Here is a 23,312-nt window from a genome sequence, read left to right as displayed (position 1 = left end):
TTCTGTACTGTCAAAAGCCATATGGGCATTGAGGGATAATAGGGCCGCCGGCACCTCGGGTCGCGCAGACACCTCCTGTAAAGCCCCGAACAAACGCCTTAGATTTAAGCGCGTGCTCCTTTGGGGCATAAAGCCCAACTGGTCCGGATGGATCAATGACTGGATAACTGCTCCTAGTGGCCAGGATCTTACCAAGTACCTTTGTCTCAAAATTAAGTAGGGATATGGGTCTGTAGGAACTGCACAGATCCTGCGGTTTGCCGGCTTTATGGATTACAACGATCGTTGCAGACCGTAGATCCTTGTGAAGTTTCCCTACCTGTTTGGCTTAGTTAAACATACTTAGCATATGGGGTGCGAGTCGACTCGATACGCACCGAACGCTTCAGCTGGGAACCCATTGGGCCCTGGCGCCTTCCCCACCTGCATGTCTCCCATGACGTCTTCCACTTCCTTAACCGTCATCGCTGACTCCAGGATGTCTCGATCTGCTTGTTCCAGAGCCGGTAGTTGCAAGGAGGCCAGAAAGTCTTGGCACTCCTGCTCTCGCCTGGTAGTGTGTGACCTATAAACTGTCTCATAATACCGTGCGAATTCTGCTGCTATCTCCTTGCCCGTTGCCTTCACAGACCCGTCTGACCGTTTAATCCCCGGTACCCAATTACACACCCGATCTCCTTTCTCCAGCCTGGCTATCATTTTCTTGGCCTTATCCCCTAAGTCATATACTCGTCTCTGGATGGCCAGTGTGTGAGATCGCACCTGGTCAGTAAGCACATCTTATATCTCTTTTTCCAAGAGCTGCCGCCTGTGAGAAGTTGGCCTGGTATATAATGCTCACCAATTCTTAGTGATCACTTTGTACCATGCCAAGCAACCCTTATGATGATTGGTTGTAATTCAACCTTGTAGACCAGTTATCCTAGTGGTAACGTGGACGAAGCAGTCTTAGGCTAAACTCTGAAAGGCATGTGAAGCCAGCTGTATTACCATACACAACCCCCTTGAATACCAAATGAAAGGACACCACACAGATATATATTGAAAATATATATTGATTTATTAACTATAAAATCCCCTGGACTCTTTATGAGCACAGAAGCACAAGCGTTAAATCACAAGACAGTTTAAAATACACAAAAGTTGCACAATATGGATGAGCCCTAGGGGCCACCTAAACCATATACTAAGAAAGTGGTATAAGAGATACCAATCAGAACGGAACAGGCCTAGGACCTTGGGAATCGCTGGAGCTATTCAAGACTAGCAATGATTAAGTCGGGAAAGGCCCGCGGGACTCGGGTGCAGTGTCTAAAGTGCACGCACTTTCCAATGTAAAGTCTATGGTGCGTAAAAAGTACAAAGTTAGTTAGTTCGGAACCTTCCGAGTGACCTAGAACGCTGAAACTTAAGACACAGGCCCTTGAGATGTGTACCAGTGTAGGAACACCGGCGGAGCTGAGTTACCTCACCCACAGGAAGCGGGTGCACAGGGTCGAAGTAGTGTCGGGTTTCGTCACGCTGGTCGATGGTGCTTGGAGCTGAAGAGGCTGCAGGTGGCTCGATGTGAAGAGTTCCGGTGGATCCAAGGGTGGATCTGAAGTTGTGAAGACCTGAAAGCAGAGGGGACAATGTTCAAAGTCACTAGCCAGTGACTACCGTGGAACCAGATTGGAACCAGGCGATGTCGGGTGCAAACAGGCGTTGAGGTGTAGCTTCTCTCTGCAGCCACGTGGACACCGGGGGTTGAGGACATCCAGGAGTCGGTCACGAGCTGACCCACATAGGCTTCTCGCTGTTGGCGGTGTCGGCGACCTGATCGGAGCAAACAGGCCTTGGCTAGTGCAAGCCACGCAGGAATTGAAAGATGCTTAACACTCGGACCAGCAAGGTCTGAGCGAGTGCTCCTTTTCACAGGAGCTAGGGCAAGTCTGGAGCAACCAGACCCGCAGTATAGTTTGTCGGTTTCATCGCCAAGATGGCCGCTGACCACATGGCTAGTGGCCGGCATGGCGCGTCGAGTGGCACAATGCAAAAGGGCCCCACGCAGATCGTGGAGATGCTGGAGAGCTCTTCTTCGGTGCAAGGGCTGCTCGGTGGTGGGGGTTCTCAGTCCCCAAAGCACAACGTCGAGGATGCCTCGGTTGCTGCGCAGTCAGCTTTTCAAGTGTCTTCCAAGAGGTCTGATCCCACGTTACTCGGTGCCTCCACGGGTCCCTTCTTTGCAGGGACTGTGGATCAGGCTGTGAGAGGTCTGGGAGTCTGGGTCTTGTCAGGCTCTGGGCTCGGGCTCCATCGGGAGGCGGCGGCAAAGCAGACGTCGAGTTGCTGGTTGGTGCCTGTGTTCACAGGGTGGCCACTCCTAGGCCACAAGGGAGATTCTCTTCAGTCTTCTGTGCAGCAGAATGTCGAAGTCCAGTCTTCTTCTTTGTTTAAAGTTGATTTTAGGATGATCTGCTGTGCAATGGCACTGCTCCCACTCTTATTCCCAATCTGAGGGGTGGATCACCTACTAGGTCCCTCCTCTGGGAGGAACCAGGAAGGAGGGCGGTTACACCCCCTTTCCTTTGTCCAGCTCCTCACCAGGCATGGGTCTGGAAAGTCCCAGGACCGGTTTGGACTGGCTTATGCACGGGGACAACTTGTGTGCCCCGGGCATGTCTCAATCTATTCAGCCCGTTCCTACCCAATACACAAAACCCTGTCTGGGGTGGTGCTCGCACCTCCCAAGGCAGGAAACCCTTTGTCCAAGCTTCCCTCGCTGGAAGGACTCCCAGCAGCAGGAGGTCAGACTTGTGTCTGTGGTGGCAGCATCCATTTTGTGATGCTGAGGCTCTGGTTAACTTTAACCGGGGTTAAGGCTACACACATGTCGTGTCCCTCTAGAAGGGTGGAATGCTATCCCCGTCGACAGAACTGTCGAGGGGATAGTATTCCAATTCGTATGACACCTTACTCGACATGTTTTGATAAAGCCAAACCAAAGATAGCATTTAACCGCGAGGATTATAATGCACTTAAGAGTATATGGTATGGCAATATCCTGGAACAGCTTAGGGAGTGGTTCCTGACAGCTGCAGACGGGCTCAGCTCATACTAGAGCACCATCTCACATATTTCCAAGCACTCTGCCTCCAGGATTGATGAGGCCTTCCATAGGAGTGGCTGATAGGAACATATGTGTCCAGTTTAAGGGTAGATATAGGGATACTATATCTAAGCAAGAGGTGATTACACCAACTTACCCCAGCTGAGTGATCAGCCAGTTGTGTCAAATATGGAGGCCAGGCCAGGGGTGGCACAATACATGCTGCTGCCCCTGGTAGGCCTTGGAAACACCTATGCCCTGGGTACCTAGGGTACACTGTTACAGGGGCCTATAAGGTGAACCAGTTCCAATTGTGTATGCACCTAAGGTACATGGAGTCCATTTTAAGGAGAGAGCAATCAGCCTGGGGCCCTGAATAGCAGGATCCCAGGCCAACTATGTCAAAAACCAGCTAAACACCAGGAAAAAAGTTTGGGGGTAACCATAGTCAGATATCCACCTTCCTACACCGCATATGCCATCTGCGGTACAAAAGGGGGTGGTGGTGGTGATGGACCACCCCCTTTTGTACCGCTTTTGGCCGCCATAGGTGTGGCACTCGGAAGCTTGTTTCTGGTCCAGGGAAGACATGCTTGGCAGTTCGGGCTGGACTGTTCCCTTGAGGCACAGGGTCAGACTGATTTGCATATAGCCATGTCTGAACTGGGGTGGCAGAGTGGGCTAAAGAACGGTGATGGATTAAACCCAGATCTTTTGACTGGGTGTGAGTGTTTGATTGATTCAGATGCTCCGTCCATCACCACCCCCTTTTGTACCGCCTATGCCATCTGTCCTAATCCTGCTCAGGGGTCCCATCTCCCACTTCCCCTAGGGCCTGTAGGTCCCGTTCTAGTTTGTCAATTTGCGCGAGTTTGTCCTTACGACGTTTACCCATCTCCACCTGCACAAAATCTCTGGCCAGGGTCTTGTATGCCTCCCACACTATACCATGCGAGCTGACAGAGCCTATGTTATCAGCGAAGTATTGGTCTACCCACTGCCTGAACACTTCCTGGAACTGTTGATCCTTAAATAAAAACGTATCTAGTCGGGGGGGGTTAGCCCATTGCTGCTCTGGACCCCGGAGATATACTCCCACTGGGGAATGGTCAGATATCCCTCTGGCCCTATGACACCCACCCTGGAACAGACCGATGCACCCCACCTGTGTGGATAAATAATCAATCCTAGACCCTGAGCCGTGTGCTGCCGATACGTGTGTGTATTGCGGAACCAGGCGATTGTGCGCCCTCCAAAGATCCACCAGGCCCATAGCATGTACAAAGTCTCAGAAGTGACAAGTCCCTCCCTTGGCAGGCTGATTCTGTGACCTATCTAAGTCCCTCTCCATTACTGAATTCATGTCACCCCCTAGGATCAGGATCCCCAATGTAATTTCCAGCAGTAATTTCCCAATGTCGGGGAGAGTGGTGCTGTGTAGCTTGGGAAGGATGTACAGCGAACAGAGATTAAGTGTATTCCCCTCCCACGGAGCCGCCAGTGCAGCGTAGCACCCTAAGGGGTCCAACCATTGTCTCCCAATTATCAACGGTAGGGAGTTCTTAATGAGTATCCCCACCCCCCTCGAGTCTGTGGTAAAACCGGCATGTGCCTGCAGCGTATAGCCAAATCTATTAAGGGCCTTACAATGGTTCCCAAGTAGGTGCGTTTCCTGGAGTAGGGCAATGTCTGGTGCTTGTCTATGTAGGTATTGGAGCACCATGGGAAGCTTTATCTTGTTCTGTAGGCCGTTAACGTTCCATGACAAAATACTAATTTGTCGGGCAGGTGGTATGAGCATTATAGATTACTAACACGAACATCCAAGGAGACGAGTGCCTCCTCTCCCCTCCCCTGCTTCCCACTTGCCTACGAATAGTGCCTATGGAGCCAAAACTAATACATCATAGAAGAAGAATAAAGAGAAAAACACATATACAACCTTCTCCCCCAACCCCTAGAACTACCCCCCTCCCTGCTACCCTGCTACGTCGGCCAACGTGGCCAGACATCCCCCAACAAGCAGAGCGCCTGAAGCCCTTCCAACGAAAACCTAGGGGGTGAGTAATGCTTCCTAGTCCCGTATCTTGAGGGCTCCTGTCGGCCCCATACTTCAGTCTGTTAGCCACCACATCATGTCCTAATACCCCTGAACAGTGCAAGTACTAAAAATTACAGGCCTCCAACCCACATACTTTGAACCTCCTGCCCTCCTCCCAAACAGTACCAGATGGTCCATCATTGACTTCCCCACATCGTAAGGACCCCCCCTCCTGTGGTCCAACCTCCTGGACAGCGTCCATCGCGACCCCTGGTACACAGTCAATGCATACAGAGGAGAGTCAATATACATCACATGCACTCCAGCCGTCTCCTGCGCTTCAAGTCAGTCTCGGCCATCTCACTCCATGTCTGGCGAGGTCGAAAGACTCCAAGGCCGAATCCTGCTAGAGGGCAGAGTATCTCAGCGCTGTCGACATCCTCTCCCCGCTGAGCCAACCAAAGAAGTCTAAGATTATGGTGCCGTGTTTCTCCAGCCGCCCCCCGATCCAGGGGCCCCAATGCGCCCACGTGTTCCTCCAGCCAAGAATGTACATCCTCCGGGGAGTTAAAGAAAAAGGATTTCACATCTACTAACAGCTTGAGTTTTGCTGGAAAAAACATCATATATTTGATGCCCTTATCTCAAAGCACTTTTTTCACTCCATCAAAGGATCGGCGCTCCTGTTGCAGCTTCAGCGTGAAATCGGGAAAGAGCCTGATGGTGGAGTTGTCCAGGCGCAGATCTCCATGTTGGCGGTCTGCCTGCAGGATGGCATGACGATCTCTATAATTAAGGATCCGTGCAATAATTGTCCTCGGTGGGGCTCCCGGGCGCGGCGGACGAACCGGCACCCTATGAGCCCGCTCAATAGCGAAGAACTTCAAGAGGCGTTTTGGTTGTAGGTGCTTGAGGATGAGATCCTCCAGGAACAGGTCCATGCTCTGCCCCTCCATCTTCTCCGGCACACCCACCACGCGTATATTATTTCTGTTGGCCCTCTCTTCCTGGTCTTCCAGGCGAGCCGTTAACCCCTTCTGTTGATGTGACAGATGCTGTACCTGCTGCTGCAACTGTTTGGTGGTACTTTGGAGTTCTGCAATATCTGCTGCATTTTGAGTGGCTTTCTCCGAAGTTTTGTTTAAGTCCGCCCTCTGTAGCGCCATTTCGATGGATACCTTATCTATCTTCGATTCCAGCGTGGTTCCCAGCGTTTGTATAGCCTGCATGATCGATGTTAACGATGGCTTTTGTGCTTCTGCCCGGGCACCGGCCTGCGCATCGCCCTCACCGCCCGTAGTGGCCCTGTAGTTATCCATGGTGTTGGTCTGGGTCATCGTGGTTTTTTTTGGGGCCTCATGACCGTGCCTGACAGGCTGGGTCCACAAACGGGGAGGGGGGGACACTCTGTCCGAACCCCAAACGTTAGCTCTGCGCTCCCTTAGGATCTCACGTGGGTCGAGAGACCGATGCCACGAACAATCCTACGGTCAATGCAATCCGTCCTCACGAAGATTGCTCCTCCAGCCTATTCTCCACGTGGGCGCACCGTGCCGGGCCCTTCCACCCGATAGTCTCTCATCGACGCTCAGTGGACATGAATCGCTGCTTCCGAGCCCATCGCCCGTGGTGTTAAACAATGTCTGTGGCTCTCTCCCACCAACCACGCGCTGCCTGTGCTGCTGAGGCTCCTTCCACTTCCTTCCGAGCGCCCTCTCGCCCTCATACCTGCACTCTGCCTCCCAGCCTCTGCGGATGCCGCCTGCTGGGCTCCACCATGGCGACGTGCCCTCTGTCTGCCCTGGTCTAATGCCACCTCAAGGCGCCAGCCGTTGCAACCGGGCAGCAAGGATCAGGAGGTCTATTTATATGGCCCTACCTCCTTCAGCATTCAGGGGCCATCACCACCAGGTCCGAGTCCACATCAGTCTCTGGCCCGTGTATCAGTGCCCCTGGCTGTTTTTGGCGCTCCACTATTGTTTCCGCCAGTGCCCCCGGGGTCTCCGCTTCTGTCCCTCGCCGAAGAGGGGGCACTCCCACACCGGCACCGCCGGCGATGTCTACGGCGTCCGCAGTCAGCCGCTGGGCCCGCCGCTCACTTGGTGCCCGCCGCCGGCACAGCTCCTCCACCGCCGGCCTCAGAATCACACGAGGCTGGTGCCTGGAGCGCTCCTTCTCACGGTGTAGGCCTCAGGAGGCACCGAACTGCAGGCGGTCGCCGCGGCACTTCCGTGCGGGCGGGGGGGGACTGGAGAAAGATCTTCCGGCACCGGAGCACTTTAACTATGCAGATTTGGCCTCTAGGACAGTGAGGCTGCAGGATAAGTGGCGGATATCTGGGGCCTTCGGGTGTTCCTCACGAGAGCCGCGTTAGAGTGCGGCCATCTTAGGTGCCGCCAGGCCACGCCCCCTCCTATTGTAATATTTATTGGCCCATATCTTTGGTGAAAGTAGATTATAAAATATTTGCCAAAGCGCTTACTTTGCGACTTGATCCTATCTTATCTCACCTCATTGGTAAAGAGCAATGTGCATTTGTTAAGGGTAGATTAACTTTGCATAATTCTCATATTCTTTAATGTCTTAACTAAGGCTCCTTATCTCTCTTATTCTTTGGCTGCAGTTTCCATTGACATAGACAAGCATTTGACAGAGTTGACTGGTCTTTTTTGCTAAAACGTCTTACCAGGCATGGTAACTACTTGAGACAGCCCCTCATGCTTCAGTTTTTAGTTAATGGTCATACTTCCAGCTGTCATATGGATACTTCATTACATATATTGCGTTAAGTTAGCATGAGTGTATTACATGTTTAAACAGCCGGTTTGCCTTCGGCTTCAGTTTTGCACACGACACATACTTGTTGTTGTAGCTTTCACCCTAGAAGCGGTGAGGTGGTTTATTTGAGAATAATATGTTATTTCTATGCTATCAGCTTTGCCTGGTACACTTGGTACAACTGTCTGCACACTGAGAGCTGCACACTCTAAGATTAACCTAACACAAGGTTGCTGGGAGGCCTGATCCTCGCACCACATTAGACATAACACAAATAATGTTGATGCCAACATTTTGGGCTCTACGCGGGTTTAAGATAGAGTTACACGGAATGAACGTAGACACTTGGTGCTGCGCATGAAGAGAGCTGGTAGCTGTTGATGTGATCTGCTCCTACTGACATTGAGAGGTATGGGGGCCGCCCTGCTAAAGCCCGAATGAGACCTTCATATATATAAAATAATATGCTAGATAGGGTGCGCGAAATATAGGTGATATAGATTTCTATAGAACTTGCATTATAACATGCTAGCACCTTTTGCTTACTATGGATTAGTGACTATGCTGCTGACTCTGATTTTTATAATCTGCATTTTGGTATTATACAAGATACTGCGTTTGAGAACTTTGCATTGAATAATAAATATTTCAAACTTGCACTTGTGTTCTTTGACTCTCAGTTTTGGTTTGAAATGATTATATAACGAAAGAGTGTTCATGTGTTCCACGATTCCTGAGGTATTCTAAAGATCATGTTCTGGTTTGTCTAAGACATGGATCATTCCATAATGATCCATGAGACACTGTAGCTAGCTAGGTAAGGGGATTTCTGACACTGAGATGAGTTTTGGATCATCCTAACTCACTGAGGTTCTAGATCTCTATGCACAGTTCTGTGGGAGAACGGAAACCCTGCTACATGGCGCCCAACGGATTGGTTGGCCTTATTTCATGACACTCGAGTAGTATATCATTCATACCTTGACACCTTCATTCCCGTTTCCGGTAAACGGTGGTGTAGGAAAACCTACCTATTTTTGGAATAGGTCTTTTCAAGCTTGAATTCTTCTGTAAACGGTTTCTTTGAATTACTACCCAGTTGTGCTACAAAGTGGTCTTTGTCTTTTTTCACTTCCTGTGCTAACATGGCCGTGGACATAGCGCAGCATAGCCGCGTCGCGGTTCGCGACCACTTGCGGGCATATAATGTCCCTGCGGAAGGTTTGGCTGTGGTTCTAGTGGTGAGTGCGGAACATGCGTACCCGTACGAATTGTTTTATTCCTGGGTGACGTTTCCGGAAGTAGACGCTAATTCGGGTGTCTACCATTCATACACTGCCTCGGCTGTTCCGGCGGCTTATGCTCCGTACAGAGCACTGGAAGTACCTATAGATGTTTGGCAGCACGGAGTTTGGTTTGGTGGCGTCCTACCCCATTCTTTAACGGCTCCGAGGTTAGGTCCGTTGTCCATTCCGGGCTGGCCCGCCTTGGGTGGATTTACTCCTCATCCTAATCGCGCCACTTGTAATGTGGGTGATCTGCGGCGTCTGCATGATGTCGCAGTTGACGTGATTAGAGCGCTTGTTCATTACATTGGTCGTAATATTCATGGCGCAGCCCCCGCAGGTGCGCAGCTTCGAGCGGAACAGGCTGGTTTGAAAATCAGTCCTGTCTTGGTGAATTCCGTAATGGGCAGAAAGCCAGAGAATAAGGATGATTTTCCTTACTGGCTTGCCGAGAAATTCGACCAGCTGGAGGCTGTGTTTCCTAATACGAATCCGGGTGAAAAACACCGGATTCTTACGCTTAGTTTACCGAAGGATTTAGCCCCTGAACTTGCTGACTGTGAAACATGGGGTAAGACATTCGCAGCGGTTTACTCGAGGTGCTATGGCACCCCGTCTGTGTCTAACCTGTCTGCGGTCCTTAAACGTGTACAAGACGATCACGGACCGGAGTCGGCGGTTGAATTGGGTATGCGCCTGAGCGGCTCGTTTGAGACAGTTTGCGGTCTTATCCTTGCGAATGTCAAGGGGGATGCAGTGAACTTTCAGGTGGCCAATGCTCTGGCGTTAATTCCCGAAGCCGAGAAACCCCGTCAGTTGGCAAAGATAATTGTGGCGGCTTATAAAACGGTTGGCCGCACTTCTAAGGGTTTAAAAGCTTTTCCTGAAAAGGAGAAGAAGCAGCCCCAGGGACAGTCTTCGGAGACAGGTGGACAGCCCAAGTCCAAAAAACAAAATTGGCCTAAAAAGCAGAATCAGGGTAAGCAATAACAACAACAGACACAGGTTTCTAGTCCGGCGCCTTCACAACCTGCGCAGTCGGATCGAGTTTATGAATTGCGCGATCGCGCTACGATTAAATCGCCTGACAGATATCAGGCATCTGACCAACGCTCTCCTCGTTCCTTTCAGGTCTCATCGGCTCCGTCAACCGGTGGTGGAGGGGGCGGAAGGGGCAGGGGTGGCCAGCAAGGACGTGGCCAGCCCCGCACGCGAATAGAGGGGGATCAGCGGGACGACTCTACGCCAAAGAGACCGCAGTTTGCCAAGAAGAAAGTCGCAGCCTTAACGGCGCATCGATATGCCCCAGATAGTGAGAACGCGGCTTCGGAATCTGACGTGGGCTCTGACCTTGCTGGACAGCGCGGCGGAGATTACCATAGTGAGAGAGGCCCTCCGTCCACTGTTGAAGGTGACAGCGACTGAGACTTTTATTGTGATTGAAACAGCTGATACACATGTTGCTCCCCCTGAAAGACTTTTTGAAATTGTCCTGTTAATTGAAGGTGACATGCAGCGAACTGTAAAAGGGGTATTTTGGGAGAATCTTTCGGATACGTATGACATTTTGCTTTCGGAGGCTGACTGGCCCCCACCTTTTGTTCTCGCAGCTCCGCGAGGGGAGGAGGTAATCCTCCCCAGTTTCGCGCACACTGTATCGAGAGTGGAAGCGCTGCATTTTGCAGAAGAGTGGGCTCTGGCGCTTGCGCCGGCTGTGTACCGATATCAGTGTGGCTGGGATAAATTGTCCCCTAGCCATGAGATTCCTTTACGGTCACAGCCGCAGCCACAACCCCAGTATCCCATACGGCGTGAAGCTAAAGCTTCGGTCGCGGCTATCCTTGAACAATTGGAATATCAAGGTGTAATTGAAACGTGTGTGTCACCAATGAATAATCCCCTTTTTACTCTTAACAAGCCGGACGGCTCATATCGTCTGGTTTTGGATTACCGGCATTTGAACTCGCATTGCCGTAACTGTGCAGTACAGAATACTCACGGCTCTGCCCTAGTGAATAGTCTTGAGCGTAAACGGTTCAAAACCACGCTTGACATTTCCAATGGTTTTTATGCACATAGATTAGATGGTCTAAGTTCCCAATGGACCAGTTTTACGTGCGGCGGCGTACAAAAAATGTTTAAACGACTCCCAATGGGATATAAAAATAGTCCTGGAGTGTTTTCCGCCCGCATAGTCTCTCTTTTAGAGAGTTTCGATCCAGTTGCATGTTCGTATGTGGATGATATTTATCTCACGGACGACGAACTTTGGGTGCATCTGTGTCGAGTAAACAGCATAATTTGTAACTTTGCAGACATGGGTTACAAGTTTAACTTTGCAAAATCGCACATTGCGGAGTACACAGTGTTGTTTCTAGGTTATGAACTTAACCATGAAGGAAAGGGATTGGCTCCTCAGTTCCTGGAGAAGTGCGCGCAGTTGCGCTCTCCGACAACGCTGAAAAAATTACAGTCTTTACTGGGTTTTTTAAATTTCGGGAGGACATACATTCCGGAATATGCCCAGCGTATCAAGCCTTTATATGCCTTGGTACAACCATCTTTTTCCAAATCATGCTGGCTGCCTGAGCATTCAGCCATTCTGCAGTCCTTGCAGGCAGATATGCTCGCTTCTGACTACTTACAGACTCGTGATAACCAGACCAACCTGGTGATAAGAATTATCCCGGGGACGGTGGGTTTCACGTACCTGACTTTTAATGAAGGGGATACTGTACCTATTGCTTACAAGTCACACTTATACACTTCGGCTGAACTGCGTTTTTCCACTGTGGAGAAAGTTTTAACGGCTGTGCAGATGGCAATTCTTAAGGAACGTGCCCTGTCGCAGGGAAAGCGCATGTTGGTTGTCACCCCGTGTCCAGCCTTGGAGGCGGTCACGAAAGCCAGTGTACCGAATTCTAAAGCTTTGCACCCTCGGTGGATTCAGTGGGCTACATCCTTGACATCTCAGGATGTCACGTTTATTTTTGACGCCGCTTTACGGTCGCAGGAGTATTTACAGTATGAATTTGTTCATCCTGCTCCTTTAGCAATGCGGCCGTTGGAGGATTTCCATTGTATCATTTACACGGATGGTTCGGCGCAGGTTGCGCATGGCTCTAAACACGCCTACGTTTCCGCTTGCGCCATTGTAGTCGGTGCCATGGTGAACGATGAGTTCAAGTCCAGTGTTGTGCACACGCAAACGCTAGGGGACTGCACCGCACAATTAGCAGAGCTTCGTGCTCTTATGCTCGCATTGGAGTACGCTGATCCTTGTGTGACGACTTTAATCGTAAGTGATTCTTACTACTGTGTCCAGTCTTACAATGAGAACTTGTTCTTTTGGATTCAGAATGATTTTCGTGATTCCAAGGGTAGCACAATAAAACATAAAATGATCTGGGTCCGAGTGGCGGAACTTAAAGAGAAACTGCCGCTCGTGTTTGTGATTCATACTCTCGGCCACCAGCGCGTGGGGGTCCACGCTGTTGGCAACTCGCTTGCTGATGAAGCAGCGAAGTCAGCGGTATCAAAATACTTAGTTGCAGCAGTCACGAGGTCCAAAAGCAAAATAGATGATGACATCTTGGCGGCTGTTGCTGCCACGGAGAAGGGAGGTAAATATCCTTCGGGGTTCCCTTCGAAGTACACATACCACTTAAGTCCCGATAAGGTTCCTTATGTGAAAATTCCTGAAGTTGGAGAGCGTCTAGTTCCCAACTCGGATCGCAGAGCTTCTCTGATTACAGCGGCTCATGAAGGTGTGGCGTCTGCGCATGCGGGCGTCTCAGCCACTGTATCTCAGCTACAACAGAGGTTCTGGTGGCGGGGACTGTACAAACAGACGCGCGATTATGTCCTTATGTGTGACATTTGTCAGCAGATCAAGCCTTCTACTGCTGCGCGTCCGCCTCAGACACAGTTGTACATCTCTAATAAACCACTTGGTTGTGTTTATTTGGATCACTGCGGTCCTTTTTCTTCTGATACTGCGTATAAATACATCTTAGTAGCAGTTGACTCATGCACACGCTTTGTATGGGTAGGGCCGCATCGAAGCGCTGATTCGCGAACTGTCATTAAGGATTTGCGTGTCTTTGTGGGAATCTTTGCTTGTGGTACTTTCCATTCGGACCAGGGTCCGGCTTTCGCCTCTAAGGCGTACAAGGATGCTATGGTTTCGTTGGGAGTACAGGTGAAGTTTTCAAGTCCCTACAGGCCTGAGGGCAATTCTGTAGTAGAAAGAATGAACCGCGACTTAAAGCAATCTTTGACAGCCCGTGTTATAGGCACTGGTAGAAACTGGCTGACCCACCTCTATGGCGTGCAGCGTGCGCTTAATAATCTCCCTAGAAGGTCTCTGGGTGGGCGGACCCCATACGAAATGCTCTTTGGTATCAAGATGTACGTACCTGACCTTGATGGTGCAGACTGCCAGGCCCAGGCCGCGGCCTTTGACGTAGATGAACATTGCAATGTTTTACAGGATCTACAAAAGACCAGAGACAGTCTTGCAAAGGAACACTTGCCCTCCACGTCGGATGATGCGTTGCAGATCCCGGTAGTTGGCTGGCTACCCCAAGTTGGAGAACTGGTTCGAGAGAAGATCGATAACAAGAAAGAGTTTGGTCCCTCATATCGTGCACCTGTTCGGGTTCTTGGAGTGAAGGGCACAAGAACAGTCATTTTACCACCACTTCCAGGTCGTAAAGAAAACAGATTTATTTCTATTGACAATGTCAAGACACACAGGGTGGCCGATTCTTCATAGCATGACACCGGCTGTATCCTGTCCTTCCATGGTGAGGCACTCTGTGCTGGCTATTACATCTGGTGCAGATCAGGAGGTGTCCCTCGAGATGCCTGGCATAACCAGTCCTTCATTAAATACTATTCCTGTTACTAACATTGATGAGGTGACCTATGCAGATCCTGCTGATTTATCTATGTCCGATTTACAAGCTCGTTTGGCTAACCAATCCAGATTCTCTTTTGACTCTGATTCGGAACTTTCGAAGAAACCATCGACTATTACAAAATATGCCACGTTGTTTAAAAAACATTTTTTAATTCCACCTTGGACATACATTTGGCTGATACTATTTTTATTTTATCTTTTTATGTCAATTGGTTTTGTGTTTTATTTTTTCCGACTGATCGATGGCCATTATGTGAAAGAAAGAACAGGAATTCGGTACCTTAATGGAACATTGGCCCCTCTTTCCTCCTCACATTCAGTACACAGACTAAAGAGAGACTTACATTCAGTAGAGATTACTGCTTGGCCAGTCCTTGATGGGATTGTGTGGGATGCGGTTAGGTTTCAGATACATGGCCCCACAGAAGTTATTAATGTTCCTAATGTGCTTAGAGTAAACATGGGAGATGTGATTAAGCAAAATATTCGTTCTGATGATTGGGATCTTCAGGCCGTAGAAGCATTGTTCTCTGATTTGAAATATTATGCGGCCTTTGATGCTGAGGATTTGTACTTAGATTCTGTCAATTATGGTGATTTGTTTTGTTATCAACATTATGGAAATCATTTCTTACACAAGACAAGTTCCAGGAGGGTTCCTGTGAATTACACTCAGTGGGAACATTGCCCTACTCCCTTACAGGGGAGCTCAAGTACATTTCTGGGAAAATACTCTTATTTTACAGATTTTAATCAATCAAATCCTGAGTCGTTTTATTTTAAAGTGAACCAGAAATTCATGCCCAAAGTTAGACTTACTGATACAAAATTGCTGTATTCAAAGTCCTTTTTAGAAAGGTTATCTGTGGATGGCTATGAGTTATGGAAGGATGCTATTGACCTTAAATCGGTTTGGGGTACCAAAGATTGGCAGGTACAAGGCACTGAGGCTTTGCATCGTGCATGTCTCATCCCGAATCACATGTTGTTTTTAAATTCTACTATTTCCCAAACAACATGTTTTGGATTGGCTACATCTAAAAAATTAAATACCCCTACTATCCCTGACTTGGAAGAATATTCAGGTTGGAGTAATTTCACTACAATATCCATCAGTGGGATACAAGCACTTTTGCAGAATTCCTCCTTTAATATTTCCCGTTTTGATCCGGAGGGGTGGCTTTTGTGGCAAAGAAGCTCTGATGCTTGCCAACGTAGGTTTTTGGGTTTGTCTGAAGGTTTTACGCACATCAGGCCAGATCCCAGGTTTGAAACAGATCACACTGTTACTACTTATTCAGTAGGCAAATTGTGTCAGAACTGGTTACAACATTCCACTTTGGCTGCAGTTAAACTGCATCTGTCCCAGTTGAATGAGAATATAGAGCTAAATGATTTTATAAAAGGCCCGACTAGGGGTAGATCTAAACGCTTTCTTTATGCTGTATACAATGAAATTTGGAAATTTTCACAGGTTGAGGCAGCTAAACGCCTGAGAGCGATTGATCAAGCAAATTTGGAAAAAGTGCTAGCAGTAGTAGATAACAGTATTAACATGCTTTCTTCCAGGATTTACACATTGGATAATATTGTTTCTTCTGTTGTTGATATTGTACATGATGAAGTGTCCACGTTATACCATGGTCAAAATCAATTGCGTTCTGTAATGCAGTTTGCCTGGACTCTACAGACAATTAAGGCAGGTCGAGTTCCCTGGACCTCATTGAACGTTTCATCCCTTTTCGCCCCTTTTAATCTTACTGAAAAACAGCGCATGCTTTCAATGCGTGATGCATCATTTTCTATGTTACATATTGAGAAGCTAGAATCCTTGCCTTTCTCAGTTGCTGAAGCCACTACTGCCACGTGGCTTATTCATGGTTTAATTACATTACCATTTCCTTTATATAAATTTACTAACTGTATGCGGTATATTGCTATAGGACGATATGAACCACTAGGCAATGCATTCCTACACGAGGCATGGTCATTACCATACACATACAGATGTCTGAAGGATGGAAAAGAAGTGAATCTTAATGGTGAGGAATGCACACAGTCACCTGACCATTCATTAATATGCAGACACATTCAGTTACACGGTTCTTGTAATCAGGACCGCCCAAATTTAGCATGTGTTTTAAAAGGCACGCCAGTTCCAGCAGTGGTTCCCACGTTCACATTATTAGCTAATGGTAGTTATTTACTTTTGAACAACGAATTATGTTGTGGTTTATTAAATGGTGTGGCTTATGTGGTAACTGTATCAGAGCGTGTGGTGTGCTGCAAGAATGTTCTATACCCACCCACGCATGGGTCTTCAGATGTCTCCATCTGGCCACGGATTCCAACCTTGGAAGCAAAATTCAATGGTTTAAGCAGAATAAGGGCCCTTTTGTCTCAAAAACAAGTGACCCTGAGTTCGGCCCGGGAAACTTATGTCCTTCACATAGCTAACACCCGCACAGAGGTGCAGGCGCTTTTAAATACTGATTTGCCGTTTCATTTCTGTGAGCTGGTGCACCAGATTTTTAACGCTTCTTCAACGACTGGGCTTGCACATTTTTTTAAATTAGTAAGCAGTGGCCTCGTGACTACGTTTGAAAAAGTTTTTGGTATCATTCCCACGTTTTTCCACACTATTTTTTCGAGTCTGTTTGGTGGACTACCTGTGTTGCTGGCTGTAGCCGCAGGCATTCTGTTGGTGTTTTTCTTCATAAAACATGGATGCCCATCCTGCGCAAGACGCCGTTCAACGCCTCCTGACACTGTGCCGTAATCGGATGCTCAATTACTATGGAACATTGCCGCTTGCAGCATTAAGCACGGCCTATAGATTGTCATTTCGGTTCACCGACTTCACGTGTGTCCAACCTGTGTTTCACTGCCTGAGCTGCGAGTTCGATTGGGCCATTGATTTGTGCCTATGCTTGAGGACTGCTCCTGACGTCGATTTTGATCAGCTAATGCGTCCCGTGGTGGCTCACGAGCTGATCTGTTCTGGCGAGAGAGTTATGGCCTTGGCAGCGATAAATGGAGTTCTGGGCCAATGGGAGATCTCTGCAGCGGCGGATGCCTTTCTGACACACAGCGATCTGGTGAACCCACCGAGTTGTCCTCTGACGTTACAGGAGGATCCGATGCTGGAGGAGCACGTATGTTCTTTCCCATTGCTAAATTGGATTGCTGAGCTATTTTCGGATGATGGCAGTGATTTCATGCTGGAGGCTGTTGCAACTTTCTTTGCATATACTTTCCAATCGTGAGATGCCTGGGAGGAATGCTTTGTTGTGATATATGACTTTCCCCTCGCTGAATTGGAGGGATGGACTATGTTCAGCTGATGGAGAGTACAATCACGTGATGTCGCTGGGGATAACGTTAATGTGGCACATGACTTTGGAAATCGGATAAGTGCCTTGTTTTTCTCTCTTACAAACATTTGAATTGATGGGACCTGGTCCTACGTTTCATATTTTTGAGACCTGGCGGATGACTTTTGGTTCAAAAGTTTTGTTTTTATTTTTAGATTTGAGGCCACTGTAGGCATTCATACATATTCATTCATACATATTTTTAGCTTATTTTAGCTCAAGATTATTGATCTTTGCTTTCAATTGTTGTGTCTGATTTAGTATTGCCTTTTCCCTTATGTTTGACGGTGCTCGGACCAATGGGGGGGTGTCATATGGATACTTCATTACATATATTGCGTTAAGTTAGCATGAGTGTATTACATGTTTAAACAGCCGGTTTGCCTTCGGCTTCAGTTTTGCACACGACACATACTTGTTGTTGTAGCTTTCACCCTAGAAGCGGTGAGGTGGTTTATTTGAGAATAATATGTTATTTCTATGCTATCAGCTTTGCCTGGTACACTTGGTACAACTGTCTGCACACTGAGAGCTGCACACTCTAAGATTAACCTAACACAAGGTTGCTGGGAGGCCTGATCCTCGCACCACATTAGACATAACACAAATAATGTTGATGCCAACATTTTGGGCTCTACGCGGGTTTAAGATAGAGTTACACGGAATGAACGTAGACACTTGGTGCTGCGCATGAAGAGAGCTGGTAGCTGTTGATGTGATCTGCTCCTACTGACATTGAGAGGTATGGGGCCGCCCTGCTAAAGCCCGAATGAGACCTTCATATATATAAAATAATATGCTAGATAGGGTGCGCGAAATATAGGTGATATAGATTTCTATAGAACTTGCATTATAACATGCTAGCACCTTTTGCTTACTATGGATTAGTGACTATGCTGCTGACTCTGATTTTTATAATCTGCATTTTGGTATTATACAAGATACTGCGTTTGAGAACTTTGCATTGAATAATAAATATTTCAAACTTGCACTTGTGTTCTTTGACTCTCAGTTTTGGTTTGAAATGATTATATAACGAAAGAGTGTTCATGTGTTCCACGATTCCTGAGGTATTCTTAAGATCATGTTCTGGTTTGTCTAAGACATGGATCATTCCATAATGATCCATGAGACACTGTAGCTAGCTAGGTAAGGGGATTTCTGACACTGAGATGAGTTTTGGATCATCCTAACTCACTGAGGTTCTAGATCTCTATGCACAGTTCTGTGGGAGAACGGAAACCCTGCTACACAGCAGTGGTTCCTCCTTTGGGGTAGAGGAGATTCGCCCCGCCTGCTGCGACGCTCCTCTGCCCTAAAGTAGGAATTAATATAATAACATTTTTAAAAGGGCCTCGATTGCTAACTGGAGAGTGTGGGCGGGTGTGATTATTGCTGATTGACAGCAGCTGGGATGACACCACAGACGGCAGAGTGCGCATGCTGGATTGGCATGCAATCTTCTGCCTGCACTTATAGCAGCTGTGTTAAACATCCTGGGCCTCATTTATGAAAAGTGACGCATTGCTGCGTGAAAACAGCGATGCGTCACTTTTCACTGCGCCCTCCTTGCGACACCAATGATGCGTCATATTTACAGTATGGCCAGCAAGGGGTTTTATTATCTTTCTATTTCTCAGCACTAGTAGGGCCTGTTGTGAATAATCAGGATACCTAAAACTGTTTTTAATCAGTGGCTGTGCTATGTTATTAGCTTTTAGTGAAGGAGTCCCAAAGGATCAGTACAAACAGTGTTACCACACTAACACAGTAAATATAGTAAATAGTGAATAAATGCAAAAAACCAGGGTTTTGTATTGTCTGAAGATTATTATTTGTTTTCAAGACAAAAACATATTTTTATACAAAAGAGATAAACATTCATGTAAAATAGGGTACATACACAGATACTAGTTAGATATTCAAGGTATCGGTGTTTCCTCCTTTGATATATCTAAATCATAAGTCCAGACTGCTCAAGTACAATGATACAATGATTTCAACTCCAAATCAGAAGAAAATCAAAGATGATATATTAAATCAAATGCAGAGTTGGACTAAATAGTCGACGTTTCGGTCTCTTTAGGAATTTTTCACAAGACCATCATCAGGACAAAATATTTCTACATACAGTAGATGACCCTTTTTACTTAGATAGAGATAAGTCCCTTTTCTAGTCAGGACGGCAGCAGCACTTTCAATTGTAGCGTTGATGCAGGGCAAAGAAGTAAATCTTTTTATGCCAAAGTTTGCTTGTATTATATACAGGAGTGCTGACAAAAAATTTTCTGACAAGGTATCCAAGTTTTGATCAATTCCAGAACACCCGTGTAGTTTTCGAATCTTGATCGTAACCGCGCCAAACTCCAAACGAATCATGTTAGGGCATGTAACGTTACATTGTACTGATCCTTTGGGACTCCTTCACTAAAAGCTAATAACATAGCACAGCCACTGATTAAAAACAGTTTTAGGTATCCTGATTATTCACAACAGGCCCTACTAGTGCTGAGAAATAGAAAGATAATAAAACCCCTTGCTGGCCTTTCTCTTATAATAAGTACTGCCCGAGCCCGCAAGGGTATATTGGGTTGCTCACCTACATATCTTGTATATTTACAGTATGACGCATCATGGCGCAAGGAGTTACAGATACGTCAGTATTTTTGACATATCTGTATCGCGCAAAAGTGACGCATTGCTAGAGTGAGTCACAAAAGTGACGGAACTCCAGCAATATGTCCTTTCACATGGGGAAAGCCCCATGTGCAAGGGCCTGCGTCAGTCTTACGCCTGCTGTGAGGCAGGCGTAAGAAATTGACGCATTTGTGTCCTAGAAGTGGCGCAGTGAAATCTTATAGATTTCACTGCGTCACTTCTATGACCCTTTCTTGCAACAGATCGCCCCCCCTGCATACATTATGCCTGGCGTAGGTATAATGTAGAGCAGGGGTTTACAAAGTGACGCATCTACCTAGATGCGTCCCTTTGTAAATATGGTGCAACAAGGCACATTTTTTACGCTGCTGGTGCGTCACAAAAAGTGAAGCACCGGCGGCGTAAAAGTGACGCATGGCCTCATAAATGAGGTCCCCTAAGGTTTGCAGAGGTAGGTTCCCAGTCTCAAACGGAGCGCTGCGTTAGCCTGCTCTGTCCAAACCTGATGCTTCTCACATGGTTGCCGACAACAGCATGCGAGAAGCCGCAAGATTGGTTAGGTAGACAGTTTAAGTTGGAGGAAACTGAAGTTTTATCCACCCTCGACCATACTCTTCAGCATCGAAGGTGGCAGAACCATCACTGGTGCTGCTAAGTGGATGTCAGTGAGTTTGCAGCTCGGCTCCTTCACCCTCTGTGCCGGCGATCACGGTCACTTCTTTGGTTCACACAGCGTTTCTCCACCAGCACCTGTGAGCCCCTTGCGTCCTGTTATCATGCGGAGGATGTGGCATTGCCCTGTTGTTCACAGAGAGGGCCAACCAGTACTTTGTCCTGCAGAGAAAAAAGGGGCACAGCAAGGGCCGAGGTGCCGGGCTGGCTAGTAAGATGAAGAGATGCCAAACCCTTGAATAATATGACCTAATAAAATGTTGTTTAAAAAAAAAATATGTACCCGTGTATGTGCAGTGAATGCAGCTCTGTGAATGCATGACAGCCAGCTAGAATAAGAGCAACCACTTGCAGTGTGTGTGTGTGTGTGTGTCAGCAAGCCACTGTATTGTTGTTGTGTGCCTTACATACTGCTGTTATCTTTTAAAACAGATTGAATGAACCTGCAGGGTGTGGGTGCGCGCCAACTTGCTGCATCTCCTTCCTTTGTTACTGGCCCTAGTGGGTGCACAGCTGTTGGTAACACGGCTGATTATAGACAGTGTAGCCTCCCACAAAATTAACATTTGCCGCCCCAGGTTTTATAACAGTAGGTCGACGGCCTTTCCTGTTTATTATACGACCATTTGTGCACATCACTGGATGTCGAGCCTTCCTTCCTTAGAATGTTACCAAAGAGTAATTTACCGATGCTGTCTCCTAAAGCCTTCCCTGTGTGGCCATAGTCCTGTTTCGGTGACTATATGTGCTTGCGGTTGGCACTCGCACAATGTGGTAGTTTAATCTCTTAGGCAGTGGTAGTTGTGCTGGACTAACTTCAAAATGGGTTTTAATTTGGTGATCTTGGAAGCGATGGTCCCATGTACAAATGAGTCCTCTTCCAATTAACTTGCAATCCTTACATTATATTCTTGTTCGGAAGAAGAGGCTTTTGTGTGTTTTAATTACCCCTGACAAATGGGGCACAAAGTAATCTCTTTAGCGGCAGCATGTCTGCCTTAGGACGGAAGTGAAGCACGGAGGGAACATCTAAAAAGAAAGGTGAGAAACTGCTCTCTTGCCCAGGAGCTAGTAGAGCCTTTAAGCACCCCCTTCTTGCCAAACGGGTAGAACGGGAGTGAGCTGCCAATTCCATTCCAAAAGGAAAGGCAAGTGAGTGGCCCCAAAGAGAGGAGAGTAGAGGAAAAAAAAACTTGCGAATCTCACGTTTACAGGCTTCTAGTTCTCTCCGCGCCTGCTTGTGTCCTGAGCTATACATTCCAACATTCAGGATTGTACTGTATGCTCACCACCACCTTCCAAATATTTGAGTGCAGTTCCCACAGCATAGATTGGTCTTTGTCAGACTGTTTGGAGCGTGTACTCGGGCTGGTCTTAGAGAGGCCTCCAGCTTCTAGAAACAATCAACTAGAGTGAGGAGACACTTCAGCCATCACCAGCCAGCTATTCATTTGAGCACGTCATCTGCTGCCCTGGTAAAGGGATGGCTTGTCTACACATCTCTGTGTTAAAAGCGAGGCAAGGCTAGGTCAGAATTCTGCATTTTGCTTTCTTTTGTCATCTTGCTGGAGAGAGCATTGCCACGGGAAAGTCTACTCCTTTTCATTGTACGTAATTTGTAACTTTTTGCACACCTTTCTCTTCTTTCCTCTGTTTGATCGATCCCCACAAGCTTTGAATTGCCACCCTGTTTTTAGTCTAGGAGGGCCTCAGACTCTCCATGCCCCTTAAAATGTTTCACTGGGAACTTACCTCTTTGCACCATTCCTTAATTTTCTAATTTTTAGTGTATTAGCATTTTGCTCTACAACTACTTTTTTCCTCGCCAAACGCAAAGAAAATCTTCAATTGGGAGTGATGCATTTTTACAAGTTGCTTTCTAAATATGACCTAGATGGGCTTACAGCTACCTGGCAATCACATGTATTAATAAAGTGAGGGTGTGCCCCCCCAGTATAGTAATGAACAAGAATGCAGTATGTTGTGTTAGAACTGTTGTTCATCGTAAACCTGCACAATCGTAAACCTTCCGCTAGGACACTCTCACTTTGCCACTCCCATGTCACCAGCCACCACTGCATACTTCCAAATATTTTCCATTACAATAGGGAGTTCAGCAGGGTTGCCCTTTATCACCACTGGTAAAATGTATTCTAGCCCTTTGAACCATTCTTATTTCTTATCTAACATACAAACAAAAGCCAAACAACAGCGGAGCCCAATGGAGGTAGCCAGAGCAAGTACAGAGGACAAACAGAACCCCACAAGCCTCCCGGACGACCAGCCTAGGACCTAGGGGTCTGGGAAGGGCAAGAAGAAGAAGATTAGGAAGAAGTGGTTCAGTCCGCAGAATAACAGGATCCTGATAAAGGAGGTGGTAGAACACCATCAACTACTGTTCTTAACCTCCACTGTGTCACTGGCAAATAATAATGGAATATGGCAGACATCGTGGATAAGGTGAATGCACTCAGAGTGCTGAAGAGGACAA

Source organism: Lissotriton vulgaris, chromosome 2_1 (assembly GCF_964263255.1).
Source record: "Lissotriton vulgaris chromosome 2_1, aLisVul1.2, whole genome shotgun sequence".
In the NCBI taxonomy this organism is placed as follows: domain Eukaryota; kingdom Metazoa; phylum Chordata; class Amphibia; order Caudata; family Salamandridae; genus Lissotriton; species Lissotriton vulgaris.
Note: the sequence above shows the minus strand (reverse complement) of the source record.